Genomic DNA, 12,725 nt, shown 5'->3' on the forward strand with positions numbered 1-12,725 from the left:
GTTGCACACCAGGTGGGGTCAGTCACCTCATCGTCCTGCTGCTCTTCCTCCGAATCCTCTGTGCGCTGCTCCCTCGGACTTACTGCCCTTACTACTACCTCACTGCAAGACAACTGTGTCTGATCGTCATCGTCCTCCTCACCCACAGAAAGTTGTTGAGACAGTTGGCGGAAGTCCCCAGCCTCTTCCCCCGGACCCCGGGAACTTTCGAATGGTTGGGCATCAGTGACGATAAACTCCTCTGGTGGGAGAGGAACCGCTGCTGCCCAATCTAAGCAGGGGCCCGAGAACAGTTCCTGGGAGTGTTCCCGCTCCTGAGCAGGTGTCATTGTAGTGGAGTGAGGAGGCTGGGAGGAAGGAGGAGCAGCAGACAGAGGATTCGGATTTGCAGCAGTGGACGGCGCAGAACTGCGTGTTGACGATAGGTTGCTCGAAGCACTTTCTGCCATCCAGGACAGGACCTGCTCACACTGCTCATTTTCTAATAACCGTCTCCCGCGTGGACCCATTAATTGGGCGATGAATGTGGGGACGCCAGAAACGTGCCTCTCTCCTAATCGCGCAGCAGTCGGCTGCGACACACTGGGATCAGGAGCTCGGCCTGTGCCCACACCCTGACTTGGCCCTCCGCGTCCTCGGCCGCGTCCATGTCCTCTAGGCCTACCCCTACCCCTCAGCATGCTGTATTACCAGTGATTTGATTTCACAGGCAGGAAATAAATTGGCGCAAGACTGCAGGCCAAATATAATTTTTTCCCTTTTTGGAAAACGAAAGGCCCCACTGCCTCTAGTGAATGAATAATCTAAGTTTAATAACTGTGCTGTGTCCCTGCTAATGTGTCACAGAACGTGAGGGTAGCAGAGTTATTATAACTCTGGCAGAGCAGGTATTTTTTTTCCCAATTAAGGAAAGCAAATGGCGAAGCCAGCAGTAAAGCGTAGCTGGGTGCGTATGATTTAGCAATGTTTTTCACGCAGCCGACACGTGTCCACCGCCCGTAAGGACGGACAGAGGCTGGACAAATAGATTTGTTTTCACTTGTTTTTCCCCCAAAAGGCAGCACTGCGTATATTCTATGAATAATAACTGTGTTGTGGCTCTGCCTATACAATTCTTTCCCTGCAGTATCAATGGAGGGTGGAATGCTCTGCAGAGGCGATTTTGAGAAGCCCAAAAAAAATGCAGCACAGCCAACAGCAGCCTGGACAGTACTGCACACGGATAAATATGGCCCTAGAAAGGACCGTTGAGGTTCTTGAAGGCTACACTCACTCCTAACACTCTCCCTGCCTATGCAGCACTTCTGTCCCTAATGCCAGGTGCAACGGTCTGCAGAGGCGATTTTGAGAAAAAAAAAAATCCCACTGCTAACAGCAGCCAACACACAGCTATCAGTGGCCCTAATAAGGACCTTTGGGGGGTCTTGAAGCCTACACTAACTACCAATTCTTTCCCTACAGCAGCTCCGGTACAAACAGCACTGTCCCTCATCTAACTCACCAGGCATCTGAGGCGAGCCGCGGGAGGGGCCGACTTTTATATTAGGCGAACACCTGATCTCGCCAGCCACTCACAGCAGGGGGGTGGTATAGGGCTTAAACGTTGCAGGGGGAAGTTGTAATGCCTTCCCTGTCTTTCAATTGGCCAGAAAAGCGCGCTAACGTCTCAGGGAAGGAAGTGAAAGTAACCAGAACACCGCATGGTGTTCGTTACGAATAACGAACATCCCGAACACCCTAATATTCGCACGAATATCAAGCTCGGACGAACGCGTTCGCTCATCTCTAGTTGTTATATATTATACTGAGGTAACATGAAAGCTGCACTGTGATTGGTTGTTATATATTATACCGCTGAGGTAACATGAAAGCTGCGCTGTGATTGGTTGTCATATATTATACCGCTGAGGTAACATGAAAGCTGCACTGTGATTGGGTGTTATATATTATACTGAGGTAACATGAAAGCTGCGCTGTGATTGGTTGTTATATATTATACTGCTGAGGTAACATGAAAGCTGCGCTGTGATTGGTTGTTATATATTATACGGAGGTAACATGAAAGCTGCGCTGTGATTGGTTGTTATATATTATACTGCTGAGGAAACATGAAAGCTGCACTGTGATTGGTTGTTATATATTATACTGAGGTAACATGAAAGCTGTGCTGTGATTGGTTGTTATATATTATACGGAGGTAACATGAAAGCTGCGCTGTGATTGGTTGTTATATATTATACTGCTGAGGTAACATGAAAGCTGCACTGTGATTGGTTGTTTTATATTATACTGCTGAGGTAACATGAAAGCTGCGCTGTGATTGGTTGTTATATATTATACGGAGGTAACATGAAAGCTGCGCTGTGATTGGTTGTTATATATTATACTGCTGAGGAAACATGAAAGCTGCCCTGTGATTGGTTGTTATATATTATACGGAGGTAAGATGAAAGCTGCGCTGTGATTGGTTGTTATATATTATACTGAGGTAACATGAAAGCTGCGCTGTGATTGGTTGTTATATATTATACTGAGGGAGCATGAAAGCTGTGCTGTGATTGGTTGTTATATATTATACTGAGGTAACATGAAAGCTGTGCTGTGATTGGTTGTTATATATTATACTGAGGTAACATGAAAGCTGCGCTGTGATTGGTTGTAATATATTATACCGCTGAGGTAATATGAAAGCTGCGCTGTGATTGGTTGTTATATATTATACTGAGGTAACATGAAAGCTGCGCTGTGATTGGTTGTTATATATTATACTTAGGTAACATTAAAGCTGCGCTGTGATTGGTTGTTTGTATATTATACTGCTGAGGTAACATGAAAGCTGCGCTGTGATTGGTTGTCATATATTATACTGCTGAGGTAACATGAAAGCTGCACTGTGATTGGTTGTTATATATTATACTGCTGAGGTAACATGAAAGCTGCCCTGTGATTGGTTGTTATATATTATACTGCTGAGGTAACATGAAAGCTGTGCTGTGATTGGTTGTTATATATTATACTGAGGTAACATGAAAGCTGCGCTGTGATTGGTTGTTTGTTTATTATACTGCTGAGGTAACATGAAAGCTGCACTGTGATTGGTTGTAATATATTATACTGCTGAGGTAACATGAAAGCTGCGCTGTGATTGGTTGTTATATATTATACCGCTGAGGTAACATGAAAGCTGCGCTATGATTGGTTGTTATATATTATACTTAGGTAACATGAAAGCTGTGCTGTGATTGGTTGTTATATATTATACTGAGGTAACATGAAAGCTGTGCTGTGATTGGTTGTTTGTTTATTATACTGCTGAGGTAACATGAAAGCTGCACTGTGATTGGTTGTCATATATTATACTGCTGAGGTAACATGAAAGCTGCGCTGTGATTGGTTGTTATATATTATACCGCTGAGGTAACATGAAAGCTGCGCTATGATTGGTTGTTATATATTATACTGAGGTAACATGAAAGCTGTGCTGTGATTGGTTGTTATATATTATACTGCTGAGGTAACATGAAAGCTGTGCTGTGATTGGTTGCTAAGGGCACCAAAAACTGTTTTCCTGTTAGACAGTTCTGATAAATGAGGGCCGGTGTTCATACATTTGCTCCATGTGTTCCTGTCTGGGGATCATTTTTGCTAACTGTTATCCACACGGACATCGATGGTGGAATTAGGAAGTACAAAATGGGCAAATGATGGGGGGCTCCCCCGGGGTTAGACGGGGGCTAAGAAGCCGTCCTGAAACACACATTGTCAGCGCTCAGTCCGCCTCTTCTAGTGGGAATTACTTGTTGGAAACAACCATGAATACTAAATCGAGTCTGTAGAATCCACTGGTAGAAGCAAACTTTGGGGGCGCTGCATTAAAATTCAAGCAAAGGCCAAAAAATGCAAATAAGGTTGCTGAGACAATGACATTTCAGAATCTTTTTAGCCTATTAAATTATACTGTGTGCAAAATGTCCTGTCAGCCGGTCGTGCCGTTTGTGCGCGATGCTGCAACAAACAGACAAATATATAGAAGACGTAGCGGCCTGGCGAGGACCCATTTTTTGTTCCTTATACGAAAACGGAGGTGGAGAGGAAGATGAAGGGACCAGCCCATAGTGTGTTTACGTCCTGGCCTGCTGAGCTTAATTCCCAGAGGATGTAAAAACATGCATCCTCTGGGAATGAAAGCTATGCAGGCTCTGGATGTGACAGCTCCATGCTGTCGGCTACCTCCAATAACCGGCAGCATGGAGCAGTCATCCCGGGCTGCGGGGTCCCATTCCCGGTCACACGATCGCCGTTATCCACCGGATACTGGCGATCGCGTTAAAGTCAATGGCCAGTAAAATAAATGAATGAAGTTTCAGCTCCCCTTACGGATCCGTAAGGGGAGCTGAGAATACTCACCCCCCGTCGTCCGCAATGTCCGGCGTCTTCTTCGTTCTCCCCGGACTTGCCGCTGGCGTCTGCACGCCAGACGCATTACATCACACACATGTGCAAAGGGCCAGGAGGCCTGGGAAATTGAGAAACTCCCTGCTCCCACCTAGTATTAGTTGGCTGAGAGCAGGGAGCTGTCACTGGGAGCCGCTGTATGCAGTTCCCGGTTACATGATCGCTGCTATCCAATGAATACCAGCAATCATGTGAAAGTTTTAAAAAGTTAAAAAAAAAAAAAAAAGTGAGAAAAAGTTTGTTTCATCTGCCCTCATGGATCATATTCGTGAGGGGAGATGAAATTATGTACCTAAGGCCTCATGTCCACGGGGAAAATCAGATCCGCTGCAGATTCTCCATGTAGAATCTGCAGCGGGTCCCTCCTGCCCCGCGGACATGAGCGCTGAAAATAGCAATTTAAAAGCATTTACCCATCCAGAGCGGGCGGGGAAAGCCTTCTCTTCCTCACGGCCGGATCTTCTTTTTCGGCCGGCGGATGAATTCGTCACGCCGGCGGCACGTCGCCGGCACGTCGTCGACGTGCCGCGCGCATGCGCCGGGCACATCCGCCGAGCCGAAGCAAGAAAGATCCGGCCGTGAGGAAGAGAAGGCTTTCCCCGCCCGCTCCGGTTGAGTAATTCTTTTAAATTCCTATTTTAGGTCTCCCGTGGATCCGGACGGCTTCCATAGGCTTCAATAGAAGCCCGCGGGAGCCGTCCCCGCGGGAGCCCCGCACGAAAATGGAGCATGGTCCGGATTTTTTCATGCTCCATTTTTTTTAAAATCCCTTTTATTGACCATCCGCGGGTATTTATCTACCCCGCGGGTGGTCAATGCATCCCTATGGGACGCGGATCCGCGGGCAGGAGAAGAGTTAAAATCTGCTGCGGATTTTAATTCTTATTTTGCCCGTGGACATGAGCCCTAAGGCCCCTGGATTTATCCGCAGACCTTACCCCGGCTTCTGTGCACGTGCCGATCGCCAAAATGGCGGACGCAGGCGCAAAAGCCGCAGATTGCCGGGGTAATTTAAAATCCCTCCGCACCTGGAACTAGTTACTGGGGCAGAAGAAGTCTATAGTAACTTAAAGTAGAAGTCCTTCACAGTTAGGCAACCTAAAACAATCTTTTATTGATTCTCATTAAAATAGGGCCGACAAGACAGACACCAAAGAACGAAAAAATACAACGCAATCCTCGGCACTGTTTTGGTATTGCTGAAGATTTCTTGCTCACAAATTATATAGTGTGTCAATCCTTATTGGATTGGATTGGAGTGAGCATTCATAAGACTCAATAGTGTGTCAATTTTTCTCAAATTCCGATTTATCAGACAATATACGTAGAAATCGTTAATCATCAATGCCTAATATAGGAGCCAAGAGTATGGAGATTTCATGGGGGGGGCACAGTATGCGGTTCCCATTCACATGATCGCCGCTATCCATTAAATAAAAGCGATCACATAGAAAAAAAAGAGCTCAATTTTCACCTCCCGTCACGGATCCGATCCATGAGGGGAGGTGAAATTGCTAAACCAAGGCCACTGGCAATGTCCCCCGATGGGATCCTTATTCGTGGACCTTTCCCCAGCTTTGGCACATGTGCCCGTCGCCAAAATGGCGGACGCAAGCGCAGAAGCTGGGAAGGGAAAGAGGAAATTTTAAATCTCCTTTCTCCTGGCTACTAGAGGTAGCCAAGAGCTTGGAGATGCCATGGAGGGCCGCGGTGAGCATCTTCGGTCACGTGATCGCCATTATCCATGGAGAATGGAGATCATGTAACAGTTAAGACAGTTAAAGTTGGATGCTCCGTTCAGTTTGGGTCCCGTTGTGCATCCAGACAGAAGATTAGGGCCACAATGGGTATGTCTCTGAACACGGGACAAACGGGGGTATCCATTTTGGGGTGAAAGTTCTCATTCCTATGTACGCTGTAGAAAAAAAACATTTTTAACCCCTTCCCGCTCCAGGACATACCGGTACGTCCCGCAACAGGACGTACCAGTACGTCCTGGGGATAGCGCAAGATCGCATAAGATCCCGCGCTATCCCGCAGCGGGAGCCGGCTGTCAGTCACAGCCGGCGTCCCGCTGTAACAGCGGGGGGACATCGGAGATGCGCCCCCCCCCGCTGTTAACCCCTTCCCTGCCGCGATCTAAGTAGATCACGGCAGGGAAAGAGTTCACAGAGGGATCGCGCTCCCTCTGTGTCTCCGGCCGGCTCTCGCGATGTCATCGCGAGAGCCCGGCCTGTCACCATGGCAACAGGACGCCAGACACTGACATCCTGTATTGCCTGTGCCTATAATCGCTGTACAAGCGATAAGGCATGGCAGAGCAGTAGCTCTGCCATGCCTTATAACAGAGATCATCAGTACAGTGATGTAAGTCCCTCAGAGGGACTCAAATAGTATAAAGAAAAGAAAAGAGTAAAAAAAAAGAAAAATGCAAAAAAAAAGTTAAACCCTTTTTAAATGCTTTTTCTAATATTAGCATGAAAAAGGGGAAAAAACATTAAAACCCCACATATTGCATATTGACGCGTCCGTAACGACGTGTACAAAAAGTTGAACATGCTTTTTATTTTGTACGACAAAAAGTGTAAAAAAAAACCGCTAAAAAACAGAGACAAAATGCTAATTTTTAGCATTTTGCCTCCCAAAAAATGCAACAAAAGTGATCAAAAAAGCTGTACATTCCCCAAAATGGTACCAATAAAAACTACAGCTCGTCTTGCAAAAAATAAGCCCTCATAGAGCTCCGTACATAGAAAAATATAAAAGTTACAGGACTTTGAATGCAGCTATAGAGGAAAAAAAAAAGATTTCCAAAAAAAGGTGGGTTTTATTGCAAAAAAGTGTAAAAACCCCCAAAAATATAACAATTTTGGTATTGTTGTAACCGTACTGACCCGCAGAAAAAATTTAGTGTGTCATTTATGCTGCATGATTAACGCTGTAAAAAAAAGTAAGAAATCTATGGCAGAATTGATGCGTTTTTCTCCCTGTTATCATAAAAAAAAATTTAAAAAAATTACGATATTGTCTATGTACCCAAAAGTGGCACCGATTAAAAACTACAGATCGCCACGCAAAAAACAAGCCCTTATACGGCCGCATCGACGGAAAAATAAAAGTTATGGCTTTTGAAAAATGGAGATGGAAAAATACCAAAAAAATCGCTTGGTCCTCAACGCCAAAATAGGCCATGTCATTAAGGGGTTAAAGTGTAATGTGAGGGATTAGCGTTTAGGATCGGTAGCAACCTGGGCATAAGCAGTCAGAGACAGTGACACATGGGATAACGTCTTTAGTCCAGGCTTTGCCTGGGTTTATTTCCAAGCAAACAAAGGAAAATACAGGCCTTAACATCAGGCAAACATAAAGGAAATCCTGCTCGTCCGAGCACTTACTAAACAGGTAGCGTCCCTGTCTACACTCTGGTAACAAAACAGCTCCTGCACACAGCCAGCCAGGCCTCTCAGACCTGCAGAGGTCTCAGCTCTCCCCTAGGCCCTGTAGGCCCAGGCTTTATAAGGCCTGGTACCAGCCTCACCTGGTATGTGGGAGTGACCATCCCACCCTTCGCTTTGGTCACTCCAGGAAAAGCCGGCCCGGATTATGCGGCTTGGAGCTACTTACTTACTACACCGTGTCAGTAACTTAGTGTTACTGACACCATACTGCCGGCTTCCTCCACCGAGCCCAGGCTGCTCGGTGGCACGTATCTGCCCAAGCAATCCCCAAGGCAGCATAGGAGAGCATCCTAGGCGATATATACCTGCCCTCCAGCACCTTGCCGGTCACCGTCTCACATACCCTCCCCCTCTGTTCGAGCCTGTGGGGTCGGACACCTTTCGCCGTCATGCAATGCGTCCTTGATAAGGCATCGGCATTGCCCTGTAGCTTTCCGGCCCTGTGCTCTACCGAAAAGCTAAAATTTTGAAGGGTCAGGAACCATCTAGTGACTCTGGCATTTCTTTCTTTTGCCTGGGACATCCAGGTTAAGGGGGAGTGGTCTGTGATCAGCCTAAAGTGCCGACCTAGCAGGTAGTACTTTAGGGATTCCAGAGCCCACTTGATGGCTAGGCACTCCCGCTCAACGATACTGTTGTTTTTTTCCGGTGGCGTGAGCTTCCTGCTCAGATAAATTACGGAATGTTCCTCTCCCTCTACTTCCTGGGACAGAACTGCTCCCAGTCCCACATCGGACGCGTCTGTTTGGATAATAAACTCTCTTTTAAAATTGGGTGTGACTAACACTGGACGTCTACAGAGGGCCCGTTTTAATTCTTGGAACGCCTTTTCTGCGTCAGGGGTCCACTTGACCATGACTGACTTACTGTTCTTGGTCAAGTCTGTTAGGGGCGCTGCTATGGTAGCAAAGTTTTTCACGAACCGCCTATAGTACCCTACAATGCCTAAAAAGGCTCTCACCTGCTCTTTAGTTGTGGGTTGTGGCCAGTCCTGAACGGCTTCAACTTTATTGACCTGGGGTTTTATAATACCCCTACCTATTATATACCCCAGGTATCGTGCTTCCTCAAGACCCAGGGCGCACTTCTTTGGGTTTGCTGTGAGCCCTGCTTTTCTAAGGGAGTTCAGTACTGCCTGTACCTTGGGTAGATGGCTGTCCCAGTCTTCGCTAAAGATGATGATATCATCTAAATATGCTGATGCATATTGACGATGGGGTTTGAGTATGATATCCATCAATCTTTGGAAGGTTGCTGGGGCTCCATGCAAACCGAAGGGTAGGCAGATGTACTGAAACAACCCTTCTGGTGTGGCAAACGCGGTCTTTTCTTTCGCGCTCTCTGTAAGGGGAACCTGCCAGTAGCCTTTAGTAAGGTCGAGAGTGGAAAAGTACCTGGCATGACCCAGTCTCTCAATTAACTCGTCCACTCTCGGCATTGGGTATGCGTCAAATTTTGACAAGTCATTTAGCTTCCGGAAGTCGTTACAGAAGCGCAGAGAGCCATCAGGTTTTGGTATCAGCACGATAGGGCTGGACCATTCGCTTTTCGACTCCTCAGTTACTCCGAGGTCTAGCATTTTCTTGACCTCCTCTGAGATGGCTCGTCTGCGGGCTTCTGGAACCCTGTACGGTTTCAACTGAACCTTTACCCCTGTTTCAGTTATAATGTCGTGTTTTATGACACCAGTACGCCCTGGTATATCGGAGAACACATATGAATTACGTTGTATAAATTCCCTCGACTCTTGCTGTTGGGATTTGGACAGGGACCCTGATACACACACCTCTGGGACCCCACCATGGGGGGTGCTCACTGCAGTCAGGGCTTCTCTGTCCCTCCATGGCTCAATTAGGTTTACATGGTACAACTGTTCTGGTTTCCGCCTACCTGGCTGGTATACCTTATAATTTACCTCTCTGACTTTCTCAATTATTTCGCATGGCCCTTGCCATTTTGCTAGGAATTTACTTTCCAGGGGGGGGCACCAACACAAGTACCCCCCCAGGGTTGAAGGTTCTCACCTTGGCGGACCTGTTATATACCCGGCTTTGGGCTTCTTGAGCCTGCTGTAAATGTTCTCTAACAATGGGCATGACCGCCGCAATTCGATCTTGCATCAGGGAGATGTGTTCAATAACACTCCTGTAGGGGGTGGACTCGTGCTCCTAGGTCTCCTTAGCTACATCAAGGAGCCCTCGGGGATGTCTACCATAAACTAATTCAAAGGGAGAGAACCCAGTGGAGGATTGTGGGACTTCACGGATTGAGAACATTAAATATGGCAGCAGACAGTCCCAGTCCTTCCCATCCTTATTGACTACCCTTTTTAGCATGCTTTTTAGGGTCTTATTAAATCTCTCAACCAGACCATCCATCTGTGGGTGGTACACAGACGTCCGTAAGTGCTTAATATTCAGCAGCTTACACAATTCCTTCATGACCTTTGACATAAAGGGAGTTCCTTGGTCCGTCAGGATCTCTTTTGGTATGCCCGTGCGGGAGAACATGTGAACTAGTTCCTTTGCGATACCCTTGGATGACGTATTGCGTAAAGGAACGGCTTCGGGGTAACGGGTGGCATAGTCTACAACCACTAATATATGTTGGTGACCCCGGGCAGACTTTACCAAGGGCCCAACTAGGTCCTTAGCAATCCGCTCGAACGGCACCTCTATGATGGGCAAGGGCACTAAGGGGCTCCGGTAGTGGGGCGTAGGAGCTGTTATTTGACACTCCGGGCATGACTCACAGTAACGTTTTACATCACCATGTACCCCCGGCCAGAAAAACCGCTGAAGGATGCGTTCCTTAGTCTTTTCGCTCCCGAGATGACCTCCCAGCACATGCTTGTGCGCCAGGTCTAAGACCATCCTGCGATAAGACTGAGGTACCACCAGCTGTTCCACAACTTCCCCACGGACCTTGTCAACCTGATACAGCAATTCTTGGTTGACTGCAAGGTGTGGAAACACAGTATCAGCCCCTGGGAATTGGGGCTCCCCATTTATCACTTTAACATTTTCCCTAGCTTTTACTAAGGTGGGGTCTCGGAGCTGCTCAGTTCCGAAATTGGCACGTGAGACCTCTAAGTCAGGCATAGCAACTACTTCATCCTGTACCTCCGTCTCACCCGCCAGTACTGTTAAGGGAAAGTTATCCCCATTCTCTTGGGTCACCCCTACTGCTGGAACCGTACCCTCAGGGTCAAACGGTTCTGGACACACATCATACACTTTTGCATTATCCTGAACCTTATTTGCAGAAGACCCTCGGTGTCGCCACGAGTCCCAAAATAGGGGAAAGTCTCTCCCGAGGATCACGGTGTGCATTAGGGATTTTACGACGCCCACCTCATGGGTGGCAAGTCCACACGGAGTCTCGAGTCTTACAAGGGCAATAGGATACTCCTTGGTGTCCCCATGCACACAAACACAACTCCCATGCGACGGCCGGTGAAGGTTGTGGGATCGACCAGGCTGGAGTGCACCAGCGTAACCAAGCTCCCTGAGTCCAGTAGAGCTGACACCGCAAAGTCATTCACCTTTAGGTGACATAATGGTCGATCAGTCTCTGACACAGTCTCTGCAGAACATACTGGTCGTGCGAACAGCGACCTCCGCCGGGCAGAGTCACAGTCCATGGATTCCACAGTGAAGGGGCAGTTGGCAGCAAGATGCCCGGGCTCATGACAGCGCCAACATCGTATGGGGGCCCGGTCTCCTTGGGGTTCTACCCGGGACCCGAATGTCCATTTGGGGCTCCTCCTCTGCCCCAAACGATCCCCCTCTGAGCCGCCTCCCCTGGGGACACTTTTGACACCCCCCTACATACGGAACAGTCTTACCAGGTGCTCCGGCCGACTTGCTGTTCCCGGGGTTGGAACGTCGAGGAGGCACGGCTTGCAGTAGGTCCTCCGTGGCTTTATACCTCTCGACGAGGCTCACGAGTTGGTCCACGTCCTGGGGACCTCCTTGTCCCACCCAGCGCTGGATTGCGGGGGGCAACGACCGTGTAAACTTATCCAGGACCACTTTCTGTACGATCTCTGCCGGGGACGACTCCTCCGGCTGCAGTCACTTTCTCACCAGGTGGAACAGGTCGTACATCTGGGAGCGAGCTGGAAGGTGGTCTGCGAAAGTCCAGGCGTGTACTCGTCGGGCCTGCACATGGGTGTCCACGCCCAAGCGTGCCAGGATCTCACCTTTGAGCTTAACATAGTTCTTGGCATCCTGCTCACCGAGGTCAAAGTAGGCCTTTTGGGGTTGTCCTGTCAGGAAAGGCGCTACCACCTCCGCCCACTGAGGCGCTGGTAATTTCTCCCTCTCGGCCACTCTCTCAAAGACCGCGAGATAGGCCTCGATGTCATCGGTGGCCGTCATCTTCTGTAGGGCTGCCTGTACCGCGGTACGGGTGGTGGGGAGCGAACCAGACGACCTCTGCAGACTTTGCGCCAGGAGAGCATTAGTCTCGGCCTGAGCTCTCATGGCCTCCTCATGGATCTTTTGCTGGGTCGCCGCCACTTGTTGCTGCTGGGCCAACGCTTGCTGTTGCTGCACGTTCATTTGTACCAGCTGCTTTATCAGTTCCTCCATCTTGGCAGTATCTGATGGCTGTGCCGTTGCAGCTTTCACCCAGGACATGGGGATTACAGCACTCTCCAGTCAATCTCTCTTGGGCGGTTGCCCTTAGCAACGGTTCTCCAGCTGCTGCAGCAAAATGTCCATTAATTGGTGTATGTCTCTTTAAGACCGCGGCCCGCATCCAAACACCATATGTGAGGGATTAGCGTTTAGGATCGGTAGCAACCTG

The 12,725-nt window shown here is 48.3% G+C and overlaps 1 non-coding gene across 1 annotated transcript; it reads right to left on the reverse strand.

Annotated features, from left to right (window-relative positions):
- Positions 1 to 5,723: 5,723 nt before the first annotated feature.
- LOC136581175 (small nucleolar RNA SNORD34) lies at positions 5,724 to 5,808 on the reverse strand. Its single transcript, XR_010787049.1, has one exon. It is a non-coding gene; the product is annotated as a small nucleolar RNA SNORD34 (small nucleolar RNA).
- Positions 5,809 to 12,725: the final 6,917 nt, after the last annotated feature.

Source organism: Eleutherodactylus coqui, chromosome 10 (genome assembly GCF_035609145.1).
Source record: "Eleutherodactylus coqui strain aEleCoq1 chromosome 10, aEleCoq1.hap1, whole genome shotgun sequence".
NCBI classification, from domain to species: domain Eukaryota; kingdom Metazoa; phylum Chordata; class Amphibia; order Anura; family Eleutherodactylidae; genus Eleutherodactylus; species Eleutherodactylus coqui.